Raw genomic sequence first — 26507 nt, 5'->3', positions numbered from 1 at the left:
CAAAGTCGTACCAGGTCGCGGTTACCGACCAAGAAACTGCCCACGATGCGACCCCTGTGCGTCTTCTTCCTGAAACCAAAACCAAAGACAATTACAAACACTCGCTGAGCAACTCTCGAGCCTATATAAAAGCCTATAGTGAAACACTATGTCTGGGATTCATACCTTCCATCCCTATTTACTTGATTTATTTATATTAGCAAGTACTAAAAAAGGAGCTTTAGAAATAAAATCTCAAGGGGTCGTTGGGCAAACTAAGGTCACAGGCGGCCACGCCATACAAAATACGCATTCTTGAATCTACATAGCACGACAACGTCTGTACACGCGTCAATGTGTGCGTAAGACACACAGGGCTGACTATCGCCAAACCCTAGTACTATAGGTATGTAGGTATAGCTTAGATGTGTAAATAAATGTAATCGTTAATCATATATTTTTATTTAAACCTACTTAAAATGTGTCTTGTCTATGTATTTAAGCATTATTATTTTAAATAACAATAAATATATGACTACAAACTTGAACGAATTATTCGGTACCTAATTAGTTATTTCATGTATTTAATCGCGATACTTTTAGAAAGCATTATTATTTAGATTAGGAAATCGAAAAAAACTCCTTTTCTTTATCTTTGGCTGTTGACAAACACCCATACAATGCACAGTATATCACCATTTCGTTCGCAAATTATTGCTCCCAAACTTAGTGCCGTGCGACGGTGCGACCGACATACATCGCGTTCGCGCCCGACTGCTTTCCTGCGGTTTTCCTGTAATCTGCGCTTGAGGGGTGGGGTAACTCGAAACGGTGCGGGGCGAGCGTGGCATTGTGTACGTCAGTACTATTATATATTCTGTGCTAAGGTAGAAAAACAGAAGCGTTAAGCTTAGGCCGCACTACAGCTAAACCGCCGCGGTTCTGAACCGCGTGACTTTGTGAATCAAGAAACTAAGGCAAGCAGCCTGGCGGCTTTAAGTTTACTTGATACAAAACCGCGGCGTTTTAGCCGTAGTAAAGCCTAGCCTTAGGCTGATGATGATGAAAAGTTTAGAACAACTTCAGAGTAAGCATACTTGTTGTTAGTGACGCATCCACGACGGAACAGGTCGATGACACCGACGCTGAACATCTCCGAGTGAATGCCAAGATCTTTGTGGCCCTTCAGAGCGGACAGCACCGCGTCCGGGATGCTTCCGATACCTGACAAGAAAAAGCGAATACTGAAGAGTGAACATATTATAAACTCATTGTTTACTTGAGTATTTGCCTTGATTTAACGTGACTAAGGCTGCTTGTTCACTGAAGCGGAGCGAGGGAGGAGAGAGGAGCGGGGGTAGTGCGTAGCGGAGCGAGGAAGTAACGCGGAGTGGAGTTGCGAAGTCGCGGAGCTAGGTAGCCGAGCGGAGTTGCGGACTGTTTTCCCATTCGCTTAGCTAGCTCGTTTCCCCGTTCATGCTCGTTTCTCCGCCCCGCTTCCCCGCTCCTCTTCCTGGCTCCGCCTCCCGGTTTGTATAAAACTTTTAAGAACTTGAGAGACGCCACCCTGTATCTTACCCTTGTATCTTAGAGTAGAGTGGACGGTATCCACTATTTTGGACGGTTATTACGACTTACCCATCTGAAGAGTAGCTCCATCCTCCACCAAGTTGTCGCCAATAAGCTGACCGATCTTCATCTCCTCAGGGCTGGCCCCCTTGCCGCCATGCTCCGGTAGCGGCGTGTTGTCTTCGACGGCCGTAATCGATGTGTGATACGTGGATGATTGCATCGCCGAATGTGCGTGGCATATTCACGTTCACTTGAGCTGGAAGTTTCAAGATTAAGAGAAGTCTCTTTCAGTCCATTCTCCATAAAAACGTAGTCCCGGTCTCATTTGAAAACTAGGCAACAGAAATAGATGAAATTAGTAAGTATGGACTAGACGTAATTATCTATGCCTGTGGTTTTTCAGATTTTCATATAAATGTGTAATATCAGAATTACAGGAGCTCAAAAGTCGACAAAAAAAATATGTCAACTTTGCACGAGAATTACAGACTAATAAAGCATTTTTACAAAATTGAAAAAACCACAGGCATAGAAAATATAATGAATATTCTTGATTGTAAAATATCATTTATTCTGTGCTATAATTTTCGTATACATGAGGATAACGAAACCCAAAATTCAACCGCCCAAATTTTGAAAAGCCTATAGCTATCTCGATATAAATTACGTACGGCGTTGCGGAAGGCATGGGGGGGACGGCTGCGAGCGCTTATGTCACGAGCGATAAAGACAGCAAACGAATACCTAACGCGGCCGCGCGGCCGGCAGGAAACTTCTCTTAAGTAAATACAATATTTAACATCAAAAGTCCTGAAATTTTCTCTCTCACTCTTTCTCCCGTATTCTACTCTGCCGTTGTTAGAAACATCGGATAAAAGTAGACAAGTAGGCAGACAGGACAAAAAATGCATACATTTCATATATTTTAAGAGCGAAAGTAGCTCTGTCTTTCTGTCTGTTATCTCTTCACGCTTCACCTATGAACCGATTAAAATCAAATTTCGGTTTGCGATTTTAGCGATATCAATTTTCAGAAGAGTCGTGACTCACCAATGATAATTTTAGAGTTGACTAGAGCGGCTCTCACGCAGTCTACGGAGGTCCCCAGACTTGCAGTAGCCGTGGTGGTCTGAGGGGATACCTGAATAACAATAGCAATCAAAATTATTATGATTGGTTTTTTGGAGTCTTTTTTGTATTTTTATTTCAAGTCCAAATTTGTTACTTTTACGGGTATCCCGTGAAACCATATCGAAAATACAAAACTGAGATGGATGCACAGAAAAACCAGAAAAAGATACCAGCACTGGGAACCGAACCCAGGTCCTCAAAAAATCCGTGCTGCGTGCTATAACCCCTACACCACTGCTGGTCCAGCATCCATGTCTCAGTTTGTATTTTCGGAATAGCAATCAGTCCTGCCCTCTATCTCAAAAACGGTTGTTCGTATGTTTTTTTTACAATATTGGTAACATTGAATAACTTACGACGCAAACACGAGATCTTAATATGATATGAGACTTTTGTTGATTCGATTGGTACGTTTAGGGGCATACATGTCCAAATGTCAGAAAGTCCAGGTGTCACATTGTCCATGGTCAAAAAGTCGAAGGTTATAATGCCTTAATGTCGGATAGTCCATATGTCCGAGAGTCCAGGTGTCACATTGTCCATGGTCAAAAAGTCCGAAGTTATAATGCCTTAATGTCGGATAGTCCATATGTCCGAGAGTCCAGGTGTCACATTGTTCCATTGTCAAAAAGTTCAAAGGTTATAATGCCCTAATGTCGGATAGTCATATGTCCGAGAGTCCAGGGGTCTCACTCATTCTAATTTGGTTTTTTACACCTATTGCAATCGAATTGTTTTCGACTCGATCGCCTTTACTGTCACGTCAATAAGAGCTGCCACCACGTAGACAATACGATAACAATATGGAAAGAGTCAATGTAAAGATGAGGCAGTCCATCTTGCATGACTGGATCAGCTGGTCAATTGGTTGTCGACTCGACATGACATGTACGAAGCATCATAGATGCATCTGGATCTTACTGAGAATGGGGTCTCAGTTTGGTTAATTGTTAGCAAACTCACATCATGTGACTGGAAATAGAATGCTGACAGAATCAAATGAGTTTTAGTGTGTTTAGATACAGACTGGAAATAATGCAGATGAGTAATCTGCTCTCTATCTATTTTCAGTTTGGTTGTATGCATTTAGTTTGTTAGTCATATTTTTATACAATGAGACATTATGGATTCAGGCCTTCAGAACTAGGCGTTTAATCCTTCGGACTTTTTGAGTATGGACTTTTTGACGCTAGACTTTCAGACACTAGGATGTTTCATCCTTCGGACTTTTTGACCATGGACTTTGACGCTAGGACTTTCAGGCACTAGTACGTTTAATCCTTCGGACACTTTTGACCATGGACTTTTTGACGCTAACATTAACACCTTAGGACGTTCATCCTTCGGACTTTTTGCCATGGACAATTGTGACACCTGGACTTTCTGACATTTGGACATGTATGCCCCTAACGGATTGTAAGCATTCGAACATGGCGGCGGATGTAGACAATATCTATTTTGCTATTTCTGTTTCTTTGGCTAGTTGAAGTATAATTTTGATAGTGTTTTATGCGGCGATTAACCTTAACAGTGAAACAGTGATCAGATCAAAAAATTCTATATTTCTCTCGTGTCTCACATTTTTTAACGCGCCTTGTGTCCACGTGGTTTCTGGAATTTTACTATAGTCATACTTGTTAGAGACAAAATGCTGCACTTCGTGAAGAAAGCAAGCCGCTTTGCACAGTGATAGTACAGACTAAATGAGTGATTTGACTCGCAGCAGCGGAAGTTTCACCCCTTAGGAACAGAGATGGCGCCACTTCTTTAAAATACTTCAAAAATTCTACAAGCTAAAGTAATAAACCGATTTCAATGTTTAATATCGCAAATGAGAGCCTATTATATACGTTACTTATAAAAAAATACAAAAAAAATATTTACATAAAACTTTTGTCAAAACACGCCATCTTAAGTTTTTTTTTCTTACCTGATTTGTAGTTTTTACTTGATTGCTTAAAAAAACTGTATGCAACATGAATGGTTTAATGCATGTACATATTACTGAGTACATAAAGAGTATTTTAAAAAAAATCCGACACCGATACCTATCATATTTAACGAAATATGACAGTTTAAATGTAAGCACAAATTTCTTTAAAAATATTTCAAAAAATTCTACAAGCTAAAGTAATAGACCGATTTCAATGTTTAATATCTCAAATTAAAGCTCATAACATTCATTATTTACAAAAAAATATATAAAAAAATACTTACTGAAAACTTTGGCAAAAAACACCATCTCAAGTTTTTTTTTCTTACCTGATTGGTAGTTTTTATTTGATTGCTTAAAAAAACTGTATGCAACATGAATGATTTATGCATATACATATTACTGAGTACATAATAAGTATTTAAAAAAATTTGACACCGAATACCTATCATATTTCACGAAATATGAAAGTTTAAATGTGAGCACAAATTTCTTTAAAAAAATTCAATAAATTCTACAAGCTAAACTAATAAACCGATTTAAATGTTTAATATCCCAAATTAAAGCTCATAAAATTCATTATTAGAAAAAAAATATTAAAAAAATATTTACTGAAAACTTTTTGCAAAAAACGCCATCTTAAGTTTTTATTTCTTACCTGATTGGTAGTTTTTACTTGATTGCTTATAAACATTTTTATGTTGTATGCAACATGAATGGTTTAATGCCATACTTATATATATTTCTGAGTAAATAACAAGTATTATAAAAAAAAACCGACACCGATACCCTTCATACTTCACGAAAATTTAAGTTTAATTGTGCACGCTTTTCTTACAAATAAATTTCAACGAAATCTTCAAGTGAAACTAGTACTCTGATTATAATTTTAATGTTAAATGAAAAGAAGAACGAAATTACCTATTTATAAAAAAAAAGTTTTTTCCTGGTGTTACGAAAAAATATAATTACTTTAAAATTAGTAATTATTAAGACAATAAATAAAAACTATACCGTTTCCGGCATAGTTGGTTCTGAGATGTAATATATATTGCTTAGTAGTTGTCGAATTTATTTAAAAATTAGCTTTTATGTGATAGGTAGGGCTACAGCTTATAGATATGTCACATTTGAAATAAAAGACTAGGTATGAACATCAATGTTCATCAAATATTTAAATTAAAACTATAAGTCCTCTTCGGGTTCATCGGCAGATGTAGAACTGAAAAGAAAAGTCGTTTTGAAGTACTTGTGCTATTCCAATACTACAAAATCACAGATCTTTTAGACACGGACTGTGTTGCTGTAATTACTGTTGAATTATATTTGTGCCTAGTTGATTACCATTAGATCTAAAATTTTGTGCCTACCTGTGGAAATCAGTGGTCAGCATACAAATAACCCTGCATTGAATATTATATTAACTTACTTTTGATTTGTACAGCCACCTTTGCAGGATTTACAATGGGCAGTGCATGGTAAGCTGACCCGACGACACCCACAAACGCATGGATCGCAGCCAGATTTGCAGCCACAATGTCCAAGAGGCTTAATGCGACCAAATCGCTATAACTGCCGACAATTCTGGAGTCCTTCTCTTTTGCCTTAGTCCATCCCAAGAAGATGGACAAGGTATGGACATGCTCTCTATAAACATACACTGCGTGCAGCTTACCAAGCGGGCCAAATATGGAGAAACGCTCTGAAACCAGAAGTTTCCGTACCATGTCCATCTTCTTGGGGATGGGACTAAGGCAAAAGAGAGTTGGCAAAGGAAAGTAAGCCTCTTGGGACCATTAAGTATTGTGGCTGCAAATCTGGCTGCGATACCATGCGTTGTGGGTGTCGTCGGGTCAGCTTACCATGCACTGCCCAGTGTAAATCCTGCAAAGGTGGCTGTACAAATCAAAAGTAAGTTAATATAATATTCAATGCAGGGTTATTTTGTATGCTGACCACTGATTTCCACAGGTAGGCACAAAATTTAGATCTAATGGTAATCAACTAGGCACAAAAAATAATTCAACAGTAATTACAGCAACACAGTCCGTGTCTAAAAGATCTGTGATTTTGTAGTATTAGAATAGCACAAGTGCTTCAAAACGACTTTTCCTTTTCAGTTCTACATCTGCCGATGAACCCGAAGAGGACTTATAGGTTTTTAATTTAAATATTTGATGAACATTGATGTTCAGTCTTTATTTCAAATGTGACATATCTATTAGCTGTAGCCCTACCTATCACATAAAAAGCTAATTTTAAATAAATTCGCCCAACTACTAAGCAATATATATTACATCTAAGAACCAACTATGCCGGAAACGGTATAGTTTTTATTTATTGTCTTAATAATTACTAATTTTAAAGTAATTATATTTTTTTCGTAACACCAGGAATAAACTTTTTTTTTAATAAATTAGGTAATTTCGTTCTTCTTTCATTTAACATTAAACATTATAATCAGAGTACTAGTTTCACTTGAAGATTTCGTTGAAATTTATTTGTAAGAAAAGCGTGCATAATTAACTTAAATATTTCGTGAAGTATGAAGGGTATCGGTGTCGGTTTTTTTTTAATACTTGTTATTTACTCAGAAAATATATATAAGTATGCATTAAACCATTCATGTTGCATAACATACAATGTTTTTAAGCAATCAAGTAAAAACTACCAATCAGGTAAGAAATAAAAACTTAAGATGGCGTTTTTTGCCAAAAGTTTTCAGTAAATTTTTTTTTATTTTTTGTAAATAATGAATGTTATGAGCTTTAATTTGAGATATTAAACATTGAAATCGGTCTATTACTTTAGCTTGTAGAATTTTTGAAATATTTTTTAAAGAAATTTGTGCTCACATTTAAACTGTCATATTTCGTTAAATATGATAGGTATCGGTGTCGGTTTTTTTTTAAATACTCGTTATGTACTCAGTAATATGTATATGCATTAACCATTCATGTTGCATACAGTTTTTATAAGCAATCAAATAAAAACTACCAATCAGGTAAGAAAAAAAAACTTGAGATGGTGTTTTTTGCCAAAAGTTTTTTCATAATATTTTTTTATATTTTTTTGTAAATAATGAATGTTATGAGCTTTAATTTGAGATATTAAACATTGAAATCGGTCTATTACTTTAGCTTGTAGAATTTTTTGAAATATTTTTTAAAGAAATTTGTGCTCACATTTAAACTGTCATATTTCGTTAAATATGATAGGTATCGGTGTCGGATTTTTTTTAAAATACTCGTTATGTACTCAGTAATATGTACATGCATTAAACCATTCATGTTGCATACAGTTTTTTTAAGCAATCAAGTAAAAACTACAAATCAGGTAAGAAAAAAAACTTAAGATGGCGTTTTTTTGACAAAAGTTTTTTGTAAATATTTTTTTTGTATTTTTTTATAAGTAACGTATATAATAGGCTCTCATTTGAGATATTAAACATTTGAAATCGGTTTATTACTTTAGCTTGTAGAATTTTTTGAAATATTTTTAAAGAAGTGGCGCCATCTCTTTCCTAAGGGGTGAAACTTCCGCTGCTGCGAGTCAAATCACTCAGTTTAGTCTGTACTATCACTGTGCAAGCGGCTTGCTTTCTTCACGAAGTGCAGCATCCGGCCAAAAAATGGCCTTAACAAGTATGACTATATCAAGTTGCAAAAACTACAACCACCGTACAACGTCCCTCTCAAAGAGAGTTTTGAGGAGTCTCAGAGAGAGGCGAAATTGTCCTATTAATTAGGACAAAAAGGCCTATTTTAAAAAAGAAGAAGAAGAAGACTTTTGTTGAGACACCAAAACGAAGCTGTATACGAGTTTACAGCTTATTATCTCTCATTCCGAAGTGAAACTCCTAATGACTGCATTAAACTAAGTCCTGTGCTAAGGCTTTATCTGATCTGATTGAGATTAGAGTAAATCTGTGCCAGTTTCTATATACCTGGATAACAGCAATGTCGGGGCTGGATGATCTTCCTGTGGAACAGCTTGGGATGTCCTGTAGGAAGATAGGGATAGCGTCGGAGCGACCTTCCGCCACCGACTTGCGGACGTTGGCTGCCATGAAGAGCGAACACGACCTGCAGACATGACATTTTAATCATCACCATATCAGCCTTAGGACGTCTACTGTTGGACATAGGCCTACTTCCAGTTGCATAGGTTGAAAGCGGCCTGCATCCACCGTGAACCCAAAGCTTTAACCAAGGTGTCCATCCATCTCGTTAAGGATGTCCAGGCCGCGCTTTACCGGTTCAATATCAGGTTGCGTTTCCACCAGGCCACCAGAGATGTGCGAGGATGTGTTGCGAGGAATGCTTTGATGAACCATACTACTAGATTCAAGGTCACAGCTCTGAAAACGGCCAGAGAAATAAGAGCACAAATTTATTTTGTGCTCTTATTTCTGACAGTACGCGTCAACCAGAGCCAAAGTGCGGACGTGTTAAAATGCCACAATGTTCATTTATAAATTGCGGAAACAGCCACCGTAACACTAGGGTTTCTGAAGGAATATCCTTCTTTAGGTAAGTACAAGTCAGTATTTCATTTAAAGTACGTAAAAATTGGCAGTTTACATTTAAAAATCAATAATTTATTGTTTGGCCAACCATCTTGCCAATAATCGGTGTTTCTGGAACAAAAAATTCGTAGAGTAGTTCTCATTTTAAAATAATTTTATTTTTTATTTTTTTTGTAGATTTCCTAGTGATCCTTTTCGCTGTGCGGAATGGACATCTATTGTCGCGAGAGAAAGAGAAGAAGAACTTTACAGACCGCACAAAAATTCGACTGTATGTTCGATTCATTTTGATAAATTTGACATAGTTGGAAATAGCCAAAGGCGTAGATTACGGAAAATGGCGATTCCAAAATTGCAGGTAAAGTAACATAAATGTTTAAAATAATATAAGATTAAGTGTGGCGAGGTGAAGTGAAGCTATATTTTAAAGAAGACGTAAAGCTTCAAGTTCAAGCCGTATGATATTATAATATTGCCGTTAATTGCAGATTCTCGTGAAACAAAATACAGTGCAAGCAGCGGTATGAGAATTAACGAATCGATGACATCAAATCTGGTAAAACATTTATGTCGTCTTTTTAACCCCTGACGCAAAAAGGGGGGTGTTATAAGTTTGACCGCTATGTGTGTCTGTGTGTCTGTCTGTGACACCGTACGTAGCTCTTAAACGGGTGAACCGATTTGAATATGGTGTTTTTAATTTGAAAGCAGGTTTTTGAAGTGTTGTCAATCACCCATTTTCTATTAGTTAACTTAATTCAGTTAAGTATCTATAAGAACATTTCGTTTCATGACAATATTTGTATATGTAATTTTTTGTGTTATATTTTCTGTGAAATAAAAAACTGTCTGTCTTATAATAATTGCGACTCCATTATTACCCTGTTCCTAAAATAGAATGACATCTTTTTGAAAGATGAATGTTCTTTTGTTAATCGAACGTTTTTGCTTGTCTTATGACGATACGTCGTAAGTATTATATACAATTACTATTATTTGGATCTTTGTTGCTTAGACTTAAGGTATATATTTTAAATTAATTTAGAAGGTCAAACAGATATATAGCTATAAGTATAAGACTGTCTATGATATAAGCAACACGGCCACTTTTCGCTTTGATTTTGTATGGGATCTTGAATCTAGTAGTATGGTTCATCAAAAGGAGGAATGTGTTTGTTTTCCATGGGAAACAGCTGAGCGGAGCGAGGCTAGGTAAACGAAGCGTTTCTATTGGTCATGAAAAACACTTTCCTCGCACATCTCTGGTTAAAATGCAGCCTCGGTGTGGTTTACAAACAGGTCATCCGTCCCTCATGATGACAAATATGATGATGCACTATTTACCAGGACCCGAGTCCCCGGCAGCTCCGCTAGTCCCGACTACGTAGTGGCCGCGGTAATGGCGAGGCAAGGGATCCTAAGAAAATTGATCTGTTAAGCTGAAATGGGAGTGCAGTGGGTTGTATGTATTGTTTATTTATTTTTAGCATGTACGACTGTACCCCTAGGTGGCTATCTGCTTTAATATCTGCCACAGCGGAGCGAGTAAAAATTTCTGGCACGTCCTACCTACAGGCGCTAAAAATAGCCTTATCAGATATTTATGCGCACTTTGTTGTGTCACATATAGGTGCTGGTGACTGTACTCGTAATGAAAAGCGCTAATAAAGTAGCACTTAACAGCGCGTATTTACGATAAACTTGTTAACAAAGACAAAGGGTCAATTAAGATATACTGTTAACAAATGGCAAGGGTTCAAAGTTCAAAGTGTTAAATCATATTTACAATGGTTTGAAGTTCAGTTTGCTTATCGATTCTTAATAGTCAATTAAATAAATATAAATTACAGTACGCTATCAGCGTGCATTTATATCATACCATCTTTACAATGGTTGGTGATATCATACTAACACTTGATCAGCAGATTAAAATTCAAAAAACTACTCTAATGTCTTGGGATACACGACAAATTTGCTTGTGTTTTGCAAATGTCAAACAATGTTAAAATTGTCATAAAAGGACATGTTTATCTGATAGCATCAGATAAAACATATCTAGAAAATAATCTTAAGTCAAAGCCACTTACATTACTTTTAGATCTTACATGCCATAGCTTTAGGTCTGTATTTAAATGTCTCTCACAGACATTGGCTTCTTTGGAAATTTCAAGCGCAATCATCTAGTTTGGAGTTGAATGATCCAGTTTGAAAGCCATCAGCTATAATCAGTAGTCTTAACTTGATAAGTCTTCGAATTCTTTTGTTGGTTTTGATGATTGAAAAGTGCAAGTTGGCTACTGTCAGACAATCCACAAGACTTGGGATTGCTGATGATCGTCTTCAGAACACGCAGAGCTCACCTAAAGATGTCCTTGCACTCCGGCGCCACGTACGCGGCCTCCTTCTCTGTGTGCATGTGGACGACCTTTATGTCCTTGAGACTGCCGGCCTTGCCGACGGCGGTCATCGCGTCCAGTAAGGGAGCGGGCGTCGCCGCGGCGCCCTGCGCGAACACCGTCTGTCCTGGAAGGCGAGGAGTCAGAGCATTAGTCGGGGCACAGAGTACTTATATAAGTCGGGGTCTACTTCACAGTCGATTAAAGCAGCGTTTCCACACGAGATGTTCGAGGGTGTTACGAGGAATATGTTTTTCACACCTCTCCTTCAGAAAAGTAACTTTTCCTCCCTGACGAGAGGGAGCAAAGTGCAACTTTTCTTCAAGGCTTTTCTAAGTGGTGTTTTATTGCAAATGCCATTTTTTGTTGATAATTGTAAAGCCACGCCATTTTCTATGCTGGTTGTTCTTTAATAATATGTAGATTGTTTTTCAAGTTTCTTAATGCTCGGTGTGAAAAGTTGTATGAGCCACTCGGGAGCAAAATTATTTTCATCTTGGGCGTTAACACTTGAATCTTTCATTACGCTCAGGATTCTACTTGTAGAATCCTTCGCTACATTCTGGATTCAATGTACGCCCTCGCCGTAAATACACCATTTTGCTCCCTTGTGACACAAATAACTATTTCATTAACCAATAGGAACGCTTCGTTTACCTAGCCTCGCTCCACTCAGCTTTTTCCACCAGAGATGTGCTGTGCGAGGATGTGTAAATGAAGCGTTCCTATTGGTCAATGAAAAACACATCCCTCTCACATTATTGGTGGAAACGCTGCTTTAGGCTGCGTTTCAAGATGTGATTCCATCGGCGTAGAATTCGTTTATCGCTATCCCCCGGGAACTATGAAACTTTCCGGGATAAGAACTGTCCTATGTCCTTCCCCGGGACTCAAGCTATACCTACCGTTATGCTATACAGAATTTCATCTGAATCGGTTCAGTGGATTACATGATGAAGTAACAGACTTGCAAACTTTCGAATTTTTAATATTAGTGGAATAGAAACGCTTCATTTACCTAGGCTTGCTCCAGTCAACGGTTTCCACTAAGCGGTGCTGTGCGAAGATAGGTAAATGAAGAATTTCTTATCGATTCATGGAAAACACATTCCACAGTATAACAAGTTTTCCCTACAGTAGGCCGACGCCTTTGAAGTTGAGCGATACCACAGCCTGTATAGGTATTTAGGCAAGTAAGGAAGGGTTGTCACAAATATAAAATTTGGAAGGTAGATGTCTTTTACGAATCGGTACATATTTGTATTGCGAAATTATATAAAAGAAAATTAATTCGAGGCGGCATACTTACTAGGGGTAAGAAGTATCAAAATAAGTATACTATTTTTGAAATAAAAAAAAAACATTTTTTTTCCAAAAAATATACTTTTATAGATTAGTAACCGACAAATACTTTCGTCTCTAGACTTAACCTGTGACTTAACAGACTTAAAGTTCCTGTTATTGAATTTAATTATATAAAAAATAAATAAATATAATTATATAAATAGATGAAATCTTAGTTCTTTTCCTAATTCATGCGAGATTAAGATTTGCACGCACTCACAGTACATGTCGTATGTGCATACGACATAATAAATTTTATTATAAATTTAAATGTTAAAAAAACGCGATAGCCCTAGAAGACTTGTCCCAAGCTACTAATAACGGCAAAGTATGCAGCTGGGGCTCCACCCACCCGCGACTCACCCCTCACGCCCCGCACGATTGCTCTGTCTAGACGTCTCCATCGGATTACTGTAGGCAAACTTGTTATACTGTGGCACATCTCTAGTTACAATGCTACGAAGCCTTACGGATTGACATCAGGTTCCAAATTCTATTTATCTTATTAAATTGCATCGACTTATTCTCTTTTGGATCGTAGTTTTTGAAATTTCCGGCATGGGAATTAAGTAGAATAGCGGAATTTTAACTGCCACAGCAATTTATTAAAAATTAACGTGAACAAAGCCGCAGGTAACGGCAAGATTAACACATTCAGGTATGTGTTAATACTGGATTTTGTGCCCGCATTGCAGTTTCACTTTCGTGCTGGTGTTTATTTCTCGATGCTCGCCGGGGTTGATAACCTCTACAAATACAAAACATGTCTGCGGCAAAAATAAGATGCGTTTCAAGCAGTAGTACCTACGTGCAGCAATTAGCGAGTTTGTTGTTAGAAATGATGACTTTTACTTGACTTTATGCTTAAATATTTATTTTAATTTTTAGTTTTGTTTAATCCGAAGTGAGATTTTACTAATCCTACTAATAATATAAACGTTTTTGAGTGTGTATGTAAATTTGTTAGGTACTCTTTCACAATAAAACAGCTGGATAGATTTGGATGAAATTTGATATGAATATTGACATCTGGAATTACACATATGCAACTTTTTATCCCGACATTCCCACGGGAACAGGAATTTAAAAATTTGGCACTGTTTTGTTTATAATGCAACATCAATAAAGACCACAATATAATTTCTGCGACATTTAAACCTAACATGGAAATGTAACTAACAAGGAATTTAAGCCTGAAATTGATAAAAACACATTTAAGAATAGAATAGAAAGAATTGAACAGAAATAACAAATAATTTCTATTACTTACATATCAAATCATATTACAGAAATCCAGTTACCAAATTTCACCCAAATTCTCTTAATTTACACTTCAAAAAATCGAATTTATATTAGTATACATTAATGACTGAAAGTTTTAATGGTGTCTTTGACCCATAAACGTATCATAGTGATAAGTCATACAATTCAGTTAACAACATGGCAAATAACCCCTTAGCATTATCATTATCAATGTTTACTATAAGTATACAAGATGACAAGCATGGCGTGGCACAACCACAAGCACAAGCGACACGACACAGCGGAAGCGGAATATGTGTTGTTCTACTTTGTATGAACGCTTGCACTGAGCGGGGTCAAGTTAGTTTGTAAGGGTGACATTTTTTTCTTGAACATAGGAAGTTTACAAAGACGTTAACACATTCAGTGCCTGCCGAATTATAGGCCATAGGTACATAGTTACTGAGCAAAATGCCCGTACAAATAAAGAGACAATCAGACAGACTCAGCTAAGAATACCTAAAAACGTGTTTATTTCAACATTCATAGAGCAATAATAAAAAATATGATAATTCAACGGCCATAACGTAGTTATTATGGTAATAACCGGACACAAGTGTTATCAGCTATGGAGACACTCCCACAGCGTTCAAAATAAACATAAGATAAAATGGTTTGTTTATTAACTGGTAATAATAAGAAATCGGCCATCATAATTACATGTTAGGGAAAATACGTAATAAATTCGTGGACTCGTATTATATTAGAAAAGAAAGAAAGAAGAGATGTGATGTGGTGTGGTAGCATAATGATTTGGCCTGGCCTATGGCATCTCACTCAAGCAGCGCCGCCTCGGCTCTAGCACTTGATCAAGGAACTAAAAAAAACTAGCCAAGTGGTCAGAGAACCTGACTATGAGCCTGTGAGGGTTGAGGTTCCGGGTTCGATCCCCGGTCGGGCAGATATTTGTATAAACAACACGAAAGTTGTTCTCGGGTCTTGAAAGTATGTGTTTATTTAATCGGTTGCCTAACTTCAACTCCGTTTCGACGTGAAAGACGGACAAACATACACACAAACACACTTTCGCATTTATAATATTAGTATGGATCTATTATAATGTACCTATATTATTAATTGCTTTGCTCACCCACGACCTTAACCAATCTTGATCAAGGTAGAGGAGCTACACCGCTTCCGCGCCCACAAAAGGCACCATCATAATTTTATTTTGTGCTGGAAACTGGAAAATGGCACCCCTTACTCTCTGGCGCTTAGAGCTCTCGCCTCTCACTCTTGCTCTACCCAAGGGCATGCTGATCTCAAGCACGGGATCGCGGGTTCGAACCCGGGGTCACCTCTGTACTTTTTTTAAAATAATTTGGGAAATGTTACATTTAATATACTGTGTGGGTGTGCGCGTGCGTGCGTGCGTTCTCATTTCTCAATCAAATTTGGACCCGCGTGCGTGGGAATACCCTTGCATTCTGAGGATGATGATAGTCAAGTATTATCTAAATAATTACGGTCTGCTTTTTTATGCGATCAGTGCGTGCGGCAACTTTTCAAAGGAGGTAAGTAAACACTAGAGTTGTCGCGAATATTCGCTATTATTCGGTATTCGGCATTATTCCTCATTTTTTTTGCTATTTGTCGAATATCAAATAATGTCTATTATTCGACATGCGGCGAATAGTTATCTAAAATAAACTTTTAAAGGAAAAAAACGATAGGCTTAAATAATCACTTTAAGGCTGAAATAATTATTAAGTATCATTAATATTAAATGTCATACAAAAATCAGTCATGTTAAAGTTAGGCTTTTTAATTAATATTTAAAATCCGAAAGGGGCAGATTGTGGTGCAAAAAAACTAGTTTTTCTGCACGACTAGGATCAAGTCGGTTGCGCTTTTTTTCATACATCAAACCTGCCTCAGAAAATAGTATTTCTGATAAAACAGAACAGAATTGCTGGTGTGATTAAGTATCGTAGGTATTCACCGTAAAATAGGTAGGTATATAACGTAGAAGAAATGGGTTGCAAGCATTTAAAAATGTAAAATCAGTATAATACCAGAATGTGAGACTGATTAACTGATTTCCTTTGTACATCTCTTTCTCTTGTTATTTGTTACAATACATTACAATTTCCTAACTTCATTTTCTTTTCTCATAACCTTCGAAAAAATTAGATTACAGTAGTTAAAAAATTAATGATTCTACAAGCGTGATAGGTACATTCGATAACAAATAATCTATTATTTATATTCCTATGTTAATGTTGAATAATAATAGCGAATTATTCGACTATTCGCTATTACAACTATTCGCGGCAACTCTAGTAAACACCTACTTATCTACACATATATTTACATTAAAACATCAATTATTTTTTATTTCAACAAAACAGTTTATTGTACGATTCGTCGTGGCAATGGAATTAAATCCTGCATTCATTACGTACAGCTGGCCTATACCCGCGGTTCCACTCGCGTGTACATATCGACGACTATAATCTAAATTGGCCACAATAGTACATTGTGTCTTAAGGGCGGTAAATAAGGAATTACGAACGAGAGTCTATTAGAAGCCCGAAGTCGAAGACTGAGCGCTTTAATGAGTCGATGTTCGTAATTCTAGTACCGCCCGTGCGACATACAATGTTTTTTCATCACATTTGCAAGTAAAATTTATATCTGTAAAAGAAAAATATAATTCTTTCCAAATATTGGCGATACCTTAGGCTGTGCTCTGGCAACGTCGCCCTCAACCTCCCTCGGCATGCGCCGCAACGTGCGTGTGCATGTGGTCCATGTAGTCTGCAGCAGGAGCGCGCGCAGCACCAATCAGTACGGGCACGGACTCATTGACCGACCTTGGGCTTCATGACAAGACAATGTGTACGCGCAATGACTCATTTACCGACCACGGTTTCATGACAAGCACATTAAGGTCGCGAGTTTTTTTGGGGGTTACAACTAAGGTAGCCTGCATGTTACGACACTGTTTACGAGCAAGTGTGATGAAAATAGGGTACAGGTTAAGTCTCATTCGCTTCAAAAACATGCCCCTTACGCCCATAAAAAAGGGTGGGCACTGGACTCAGAATTTGAAATAATATCTGATACCTTTAAAAGTGCTGTAATTTTTTGTGTCTATCCACGTGTGTGTGTGTGTGTGCACGCGCGCGGCGCGTGCGTTACAACATTTTAAATCTTTCATTCACAGGAGCATCAAAAAAGTATGAAAATGTTTTTTATAAAAAACTGTTTAAAAAAAAATTCAAATAAAAACTGAAAAGGAAAACAAGCCTAATCAGCTAGACCTCTATTAAGTAACTTAACTTCAAGGAATGGGACCCAACAGTTGCAAATTGAAGCATCATTTGATAAAAAGTGTCTATTTTTTATCATTTCAAATTGAACCTTATTGGTCGGTTTATAAAGTAAAAGTTGGAAGAGCTACAAGAATGCAGATACGTCTTTGGAAAAGTATCTTGTATTAATATATAGTTTTGCATGAAGGATAGCAAAGTGCCAAGTGTTTGATAATGAACTGATAATATAGGACGTTGTTTTTTCAAACTGATAATTTACACAAAGCTATTTATGTTTCTGGATTAAGAAAAACAGATTAATATGCTTGTGGACTTCTGCACTTTGTATTGTAACCTTTGATAATTTAAAAAGTAATAAATAAACGATACATAACTGATATGATTTGTTGTTATTGCAGATAAAATAAAATTTTAGTTAATAGTTATGAGGTATTATTTAATATTTAATTGCACATAACAAAATGTAGTTACAAATTTAACGGTCTAGGTATGCTGTTAGTTTCCTATACAAATAATTACAGCAAGGATATTATATTATTTCTTCATCATGTTTTGTTTGATTAACAAAAGGAAAAATGTGTCCAATATTTTTTGATATGCCAACTGACGGAAAATCAATATATTTTTTACCCAGAACACTACTAAATATTGTAATGTTTTACCCAACAATGTACAAAAGCAGCTTTCTTAAATAAAATTCTTCACAGCTTGTGACATAAGGAAAACAAACAGTTTGTTTTACTATGTTAATATGCAGGTGCCAGTCACCAACAAGCTCAAATAGTCTCAAGGGCTATTACATAAACTGGGTCATAGTTGCTACTGATCAAAACATGTAGTCCAGTTGGATTGTGGTCGATGTGGAACCTTTTCATAATAAATATGGCAATGACTGTCTTGACAAGCATATTGTTCTGAAGAGTAACTGCAAAATATACTTACTTACTTTATTATGCTTTATTATGTATGTTGAGTTTCTTGCCGGATTCTTCTCAGCAGAGGTTTTACCGAACCAGTGGTAGATTTTTTTTGTCATTCATAAGTGCTTGTTATAGCCTAAATTGAATAAAGATATTTTGACTTTGACTTGATATAATTTGTTTGACAGCAGTATTGAATATCATAATCACATCATAAGCAAGTAAATATGTTAAACTGAAGTGCTAGGTCAAAATGTGACATAACATTTTATGTGTCTGTTAAGATAAGCAAGACCAAGATATTTGTAAAAGATAAGTATATCTGAATTTATTACTTATTGGGTGATGGATGTTACTAGGTAGATGCTAAGTTAACACAGCAGTTCTTCTAGATTGTTGACAACTAAACCCTTTTGTAGAAGTAAATTATTTGCCAGAGCCCTAAAATAGTTAAGACAATAAATTTAATAGGAGGGTCTATTATACAGTTGGGGGAACTAAATCAAAAGTCATATACTAGAGTGGAACCTTTTCAAAATCGATTATGCTACGATTTCTTTGGCAAATACATATATTGGTTTCATTGCTTACTAAAATTCTCAAGATAAGAAGTCAGGTCATAAAAGATTTATGTGTGAGGTATAATAACTTTTCTGTATATCAATAGTGTTTTAAGTGAATATAGGGAAACTGTAGGGCTACTACGAAATTCGAAAATCGAAGTTCGTATTGTACCGTCCGTCTCCCTCTCATAAAATAATATTAGCATCAGCGGGACAGTATGATACGAACTTCGATGTTCGAACTTCGTAGTAGCCCTACTGAGCAGGCAAGTTGCCTCATGGAAAGCAATCAGACCCGCCAATGGCGCCAATGGACCTTTATGACAAGAGTGGAAGTATGAGTACTTTGCCTGTTGGTTTTAAGCATAAGTGATAAGGTGGAGTTTGGAAAGCAGTGGTGGCCTAGTGGTTTGCCCTATAATCTCTCAAGCTGAAGATTGTGGGTTCAAACCCTGGCTTGCACCTCTGAGTTTTTCTAAATTTTTAATATTTAAAGTTTACCACAAGCTTTACAGTGAAGGAAAACATTGCAAGGAAACCAGCACAAGCCTGCGTAGCAATTCAATGGTGTGTGAAGTTCCCAATCCGCACTGGGCCCGCGTGGGAACTATGGCTGAAGCTCTACTCTGAGAGGAGGGCTGTGCCCAGCAGTGGAACGTATATAGGCTGGGATGAAGTGATAATGATGAAGATGAACTTTTGTGGTCGAATAACAACCTTGTTGAGGTTTCAAGGCTTTTATCTACGTTACATACTCAAAATGCAGTAAAGGTAGGTTTATTTCGTTAATTCCAATTCACGTGATAAGATACGGTGTCTAGTCTACTGAATAAAGATACTCTAGGTTCATTGTGCTTAATTAAATCAATACTAAATTTTGAAACTAATTGCCAGACAGGAAGGTCAAATTATGAGTCATACAGAGCAAGAATAAATAAATGCTCAAAATACACCACTAAAGCGTCAGTATGTTAGTTATTAGCATTAAATAAAGTTCAAGGCGCGTACAAAAGAACTTCTATATTTAACTGTTTATTTGATTGAACTTTGTACTGTGCCTTGACGTTGTAGTTGTAGCATAAACCCTAGTGGGATACCTAGTATACCGCCTAATCATCGATAATAGGTCTTCAATTCCCAACCCATTACGTAGCAGTGGTACCACGAATGGTGTGTAATAACAAGCAAGTAATTCCAAGTATGTACTTACCAGACTTTAGGCATTTCTCGAAGGCTTGTTTAGCTGTCAGGAATTCCGGCTTTCTATCCAAAGGCTGCGATAATTCTTGGGTGTACGTAAAATAGGTCCGGTTCGTCAGCACCGCGCTTATACGACCGAAATTGCGGCTTGAAACGTTAGGAATTATTTTTCCCATCACAGACATGGTGGCGGTTTGTAATTACAGTTGTAACAATAATTATGAGGGAATAACTCGCTATACTGATTGACTGCGATGAAATAATAAATGTTTATTTTGGACACACCTCCCGATTATAAATAAACAGTAGAAACGACGTTAGCGTCGTCGGCCCGCCGCCGAAGAATGAGAAAGAATGAACTTGGAATGAACATGATCAGAAATGACGTTTGTAATCTAATGGTAAATCTATACGGGAGTGTAATGGAGCCAAGTTTGAAAACATGTCGCGATAAAAAACGACCGAATAAAAACAAATCCTGCAATAATATTTAGTTTTAGAATCAATTAATTTTAATCAAATTGTATTAGCCTTGTATCTGACTTTTAAATTTGATTTGTCACCGTTTATATATATTTAACTAGAGTTTACCCACGGCTTCGCACGCGTAAACTTATTCGATCTGGTAGTTACAATTATTGAAAATCCCTGGGAATTCCCAAAATGTATATCGTGATCTTTCTTCATAAAATAGCCTATATGTTATTTATTCCAGACCAGACGTCTCCAGCTATCTACGTATCAAATTTAATATAAATAAGTTCATCCGTTTTAGCGTGAAGGAGTAACAAACATATACAAAACACACACACACGCACGCACGCACGCACGCACGCACGCACGCACACACACACACACACACACTTTCGTAATATAAGTAGAATTACATTTATTCTAATTTAATTAAACAAATTATAAAGCAGGATATTATTTTCATTCCGTTTAAGCAAATGTTTTTGCACTCAGGCAGGTTATAATGTTTTAAAATAACTTTGGTAATTTATTTTCAACTTTTAGGTTCAAACTAGGGAATGTGCTTCCTCTGATCCCTCTGATCCTCTCTCACCGCCTTCTGCCCATGTCATGCATGAATTAGGTACACATAAAATACATACAAAATTATTTACTATACTTAAAACTATATTAGTAGAAGAATTTGCTCATAACCGAAGTGAAAAACAATGTGGATTATTTGTTCACGAACCCATTTTATCCTCGACCGACATACTATTAATTATCCCTTCTCTTGTGGCTCGATACAAGCGGCTCAAATAAAAATAATAGCGTGATTTTGAGGTATGAAACCCTAAAAATAAGGTCTCAAATCTATTTATCGCACGTAAAATCAGACCATTTTTTTTTTAAATAGGACTTCGTGCTCTGCAATCAAAACACGTGGTCTATACATCTATTATATTTATTACTCTACCTTCGTGAATATAGTAGAACTGTAGGTGAACTTCCAGTCCAAAATTTTAGAAGCATTTCCTAATACAAGGAATTTGAATATCTTTTTAATAGACTGAACAGAAATGAAACTAGGCAATTTGTATTTTATATACTTAATCTTTTATTTAGTTTCAATTATCTATGTAATAAAATACTAAAGTCAAAATTATACCTACTTCTAGGGTTATTAACGTGTAATTCGGCATTTAAAGGTACCTGGGTACATGCTGGGTACGTGGTACCTACAAAAACTTGTAAAAAATAAAACAAACACTGCTTACATTATTTTGTGCTAAGAGTACCTTTTTGCCCGAAATGCGTAATGTACTAGGTTGACACTTAAATAATTTGAACAACTGCGAAATATGTCCTTCTGCACTGCGAACATATACTCTTTGACTGCGAATTAATAGGAAAAATAATTAAATTCCAGTTAGAATTACGACTTTTGAACAATGTGCCAGTTTTGAAACCAGTTTACCAACAAAAGCAACCATCATTCCATACCAACATTATAATACCATAGGCTGCGTTCATAAATAATAATAAAAAATACTTAGCAAAATTCATCAAGATTTTTCAATTAATTTCATTAAAGAATAACATTTTAAGATTACATAAATCAAACAAAAAACTAATTTAATTCTATATTTATTTTATTTATTTTTAGTGACATAGAGTAACGTCATCTTGTGATGAGATCACGTGATGGCACGTGAAGGATCATAGACAATACTTCCATTCGTCAGTTTTCAGGCGGACAGGGCAGCGCAGTTTAGTGTTTTATTGAGCGGACTGCCTCTACCCAAAATGGCTAAAACTCTCTCCCAATCTCAAGCGCACAAGGAACATGTTTTGGCAGTGTCCAGGGACTTCATATCCCAGCCCCGTCTGAGTAAGTACAAGTTATTTATCGATATTCCTATTGCAAATGGCTTGGATGTCAATCACGGGAACGTCAAAATTATTGATTTTGGTGGTTCCTTACTCTGGTATTTTGTTATTTGTTTTTAGTATAATTGGCTTTAAAACTTCCCTTTTTAAGTTTTCATTGCGTCCCGAAGTTTATCCTTTACGCAGACACTGAAATACCTTGGATTCTTATCTCGTTTACAGATAAATCTTAAATCTTATAAATTCGTAATTTGGTTTCCAGTTTTTTTCCTTTTGTGACTTCCGTTCGACGCTTTCTTTTATCCCACCATCTCGTCCCATTGGAATTTGTTCCCCTAGTCATAGGACAAAGAAGGGCTTTGAAGAGGGCTCTATGTTCTATGTGGTAGGTGCTAATTTTGATAAGCATGATTCTGTCCAATTGGCATCATATGACTTGATGCTTGATTTCGTTTTGTGAAGATTTTAAAAGCAGACGAGTTAAGTTTCTGGAATTACTGTGATGATGTATTTTAATTCTAATTAAAGCTTAAGTTTTTTAAACATTTAACTTTCAATGTAATATCTATGTAAAGTTTTCTTTGACATTTAATTTAATACAATTTTTCTATGGGATTATTTGGATGGGATAGTAACATAAGAAAAGTTATGTAAGTCAATAATGTAAGGCATAGATTTTTATCTCAATAATTTCCATTTTTCAGTGATCATGTGATTATGATCTTATGAAAAAAAAAAAACTATAGATTGCTCTGTTTCCTTAGTTAAACAGCTGATTTGTAGCTGTTCATCCTATTATTCATTTAATTTTTGACTCACTGATGTCTTTTTCATTACAATACAGAAATTCTGGTTTTGTTGAACTCTACAACCCAGACAATTTCATTAGCATTTGTAAAGCCATTCAACAATGAAAATGTGAAGGGTGCACCATTCTGCTTAATGTTACCACCCTCTAAAAATGGCTGTCTAGGTTACCTATATTAAAAGAAAAAACTAACAGAATCACTTTGTTAAGAGTTAAGACTCATTTTTAGCAATATGTGGAGGCATCAAGTTCAAATTGATAAGTATCATTTAATCATGTCTTCAGTTTGTTGGACCTGTGGGAAAATTTGATTTCTAAGTTTATGCAATGAAAAGAAACTAACTATTGAAAGTGTTTCTTCATACAGTAGATTAGTAGATTGTATAGCAATGCCAGCAGGAAGGGAAGGGTTAAGGGAAATAAATGTATTATTTGGTGTTTTTTTTGTGGAAATAACTTTTTTTTTCTTTCTTTCCTTTCATTACAGTAACTAATAATAATATATATTTTTTAAACTGATATTTTAACGGGCTTTAGCACACCAAATGTGACTATGTCAGCCTCATGGGGAACCTCAGATATATACACCACACTACAGATATTACGCTCTCCCTTGCACTAAAACCATGTCTATGGATGCAAAGGCCTGTACAATGAATCTGTAAATCAGTATAGCTTCTTCTGAAAGCGCTTGACTTAGAATTACATTTACACCATTGAACAAGCCCATACCAACCAAATACCTGTCTCTTATGTCCTTATTCTGATCACATTCCAAAAGAAAATGAATGGGGTCTTCAGTCTTATTACAACCTATACCTACACAAAAGTGATTGTACAACTCTCATCAAATGCAAAAAACAATTAAGTGGGATGTGACCAGATCAAACACATAGTGCTGACACAAGAAGGTCCCTGGAAAGGCTGGCACGATCAACCCAGGCAAAATAATAATAATAATAATAAATCAAAATCACCGGAGAAAGTTTGGAGTGGCGTATGCCCAACAGTGGGCGAAAACGCGCTGAAGAAGAAGAGAAAAATCACGGGACACTTGACACCAATTGACCTGGTCCCAAATTAAGCAAAGCTTGTACTATGGACACTAGGCAATGCTCCAACATCTTATCTTATCTTATCTTATCGTTAGGGGTCCTTGCGGATACACTTCGACCCGTAGGGATCTTTTGTGTAATTACCCCTCCTTCGCACTTACTCTATTGCCTTTATCACCTCGTCCATAAATTGGATGATTTGACGTAGCGGTAGTGCCTTAAAGTCTCCTGGTGCGGGGTATCCGTCGCCAAAGAGTCTCATTCTTGATCTGGCGAGGGCGTCACATTCACACATAATGTGTTCCATTGTTTCGTCTTCCTCGCCACATATTCTACAGACTTCATTGTCCTGTAGTCCCATCTTTACTAGTATGTGTTTAGTATTGAAGTGACCTGTGAATGCCCCGACGATATGTCGGAGTTGTTTCCTACTGAGTGTCCAGAGTTTTTTAGTCCAGCTTGTGCTGACATTTTCGATGAATCGTTTTGAATGCTTTAGACCTTCCAGTGTTTTCCACTCTTGTTGGTGTTTAAGTTTGGTATGGTCGTTTATGGCATTCTTCATGGTTCCCTGTGAGAGTCCCACATACGGCTCGGGCCCTATGTTTTTGTTCATTGACCCTTCCCTTGCTAGCTCATCTGCTTTTTCATTTCCGATGAAGCCTTTGTGTCCTGGGATCCAAACCAGTCTCACTCTATTGCGTCTGCCAAGCTTGTTTAGTGCTTGTACTCCATTATAGATCAGTCTTGAGTCAACCTTTGGCGATGTGAGCGCCTTTAGGGCTGCTTGACTGTCACTGAGTATATAGATGGTTTTTTCCCTTACCTTCCTATCTATATTCTCCTGTGCACAGGCGATAATTGCATACGTCTCTGCTTGAAAGACAGTTGCATAATTTCCCATGCTTACGCTACTGTTAAAGTCCTTGGCATGAATGCCGGCTCCTGTACCGGATTTCATTTTAGATCCATCCGTGTACCATGAATTTTCACTGCCTTCCGGCAGTGTCAGTCCTTCTGCCCATTCAGCCTTGTGGGAACATGAACCTTGAAGTTCCTTCGGAATATGTACTTTGGTTGCATTTTGTCGCAACCCATCGCCATTATACTATCAAGGTATTCGTTTTGTTCCATTTTAGTGTGCTTTGTCCTTGGAGCGGAATCGTTCCACAGGCCGTACATTTTCATTCTGTGCAACGACTTCCGCGCTTCGGATTCTATAGCAATATGCAGTGGTGGTAAGTCCAGTAAGACTTCCATTGCTGCTGTCGGCGTTGTTTTGAACGCCCCTGTGATAGCCATGCAGGCCATTCTCTGGATTTTGCCAGTAGATTCCTACATGTGCTTAGTTGTGCCCTAGGCCACCAGGCGAGGCACCCATACAGTATGATGGGTCTCACCATTATGGTGTAGATCCATCTCAGTACTTTTGGGTTCAGTCCCCATGTTTTTCCATATGCGGATCTACACATGCCAAAAACTCTCGTCGCTTTGGTCACTGTGTATTCCACCTGTTTTTTCCAGTTAAGTCCTTTATCAAGGATTATTCCAAGATATTTTACTTCATTGGAAAGTCTTAGTTCCCTGTCATACATTCTTAAAGTCTGTATGCTTTTTAGGTCCCTTTTTCTGGTAAATGGTATTACCACCGTTTTGCTCGGATTTATGGAGAGGTGATATTCTTTGCACCACCTCTCTACTTTGTTTAGAGCTACGTTCATGATTCCCGATACTGTGTTTGGGAATTTCCCATTGACAAGTATTACTAGGTCATCTGCATAACCCACTGTTTGTACTGGGCCTGTGTTGAGATCCTCTAGTAGCGAGTTATCACCAAGCTCCATAGCGTGGGCGATAAACCCCTCCTTGAGGGCATCCTTTTGTGGCTGTGGCTGATAATTCTTCTCCTAGCAGGTTGAAGTTATCAGTCTGCTGTTGAGCATTCTTTCCATCCATCTGCAGATAGTGGGTTCAATGCCATGTCTTCCGCACAGTTTTGATGGCATGATACGTTGTACGATCAAATGCTCCTTCCACGTCCAGAAACGCAGCCAGGCAGAGCTCTTTATTCTCTATTGCCTGTTCCGCTTTGCTTACTACCAGGTGTATCGCTGATTCTGTCGACTTCCCCGGTTGTAGGCGCATTGCATTTTAT

At 37.0% G+C, this 26507-nt stretch overlaps 1 pseudogene; it reads right to left on the bottom strand.

The window, feature by feature from the left end:
• The window catches only part of LOC141443048 (succinyl-CoA:acetate/propanoyl-CoA:succinate CoA transferase-like), a 30210-nt pseudogene extending 9709 nt beyond the window's left edge, over nt 1-20501 (bottom strand).
• Between the last annotated feature and the right edge of the window lie 6006 nt (nt 20502-26507).

Source organism: Choristoneura fumiferana, chromosome 26, assembly GCF_025370935.1.
Source record: "Choristoneura fumiferana chromosome 26, NRCan_CFum_1, whole genome shotgun sequence".
Lineage (NCBI taxonomy): Eukaryota > Metazoa > Arthropoda > Insecta > Lepidoptera > Tortricidae > Choristoneura > Choristoneura fumiferana.
This window is presented reverse-complemented; position numbering and strand designations above follow the sequence as displayed.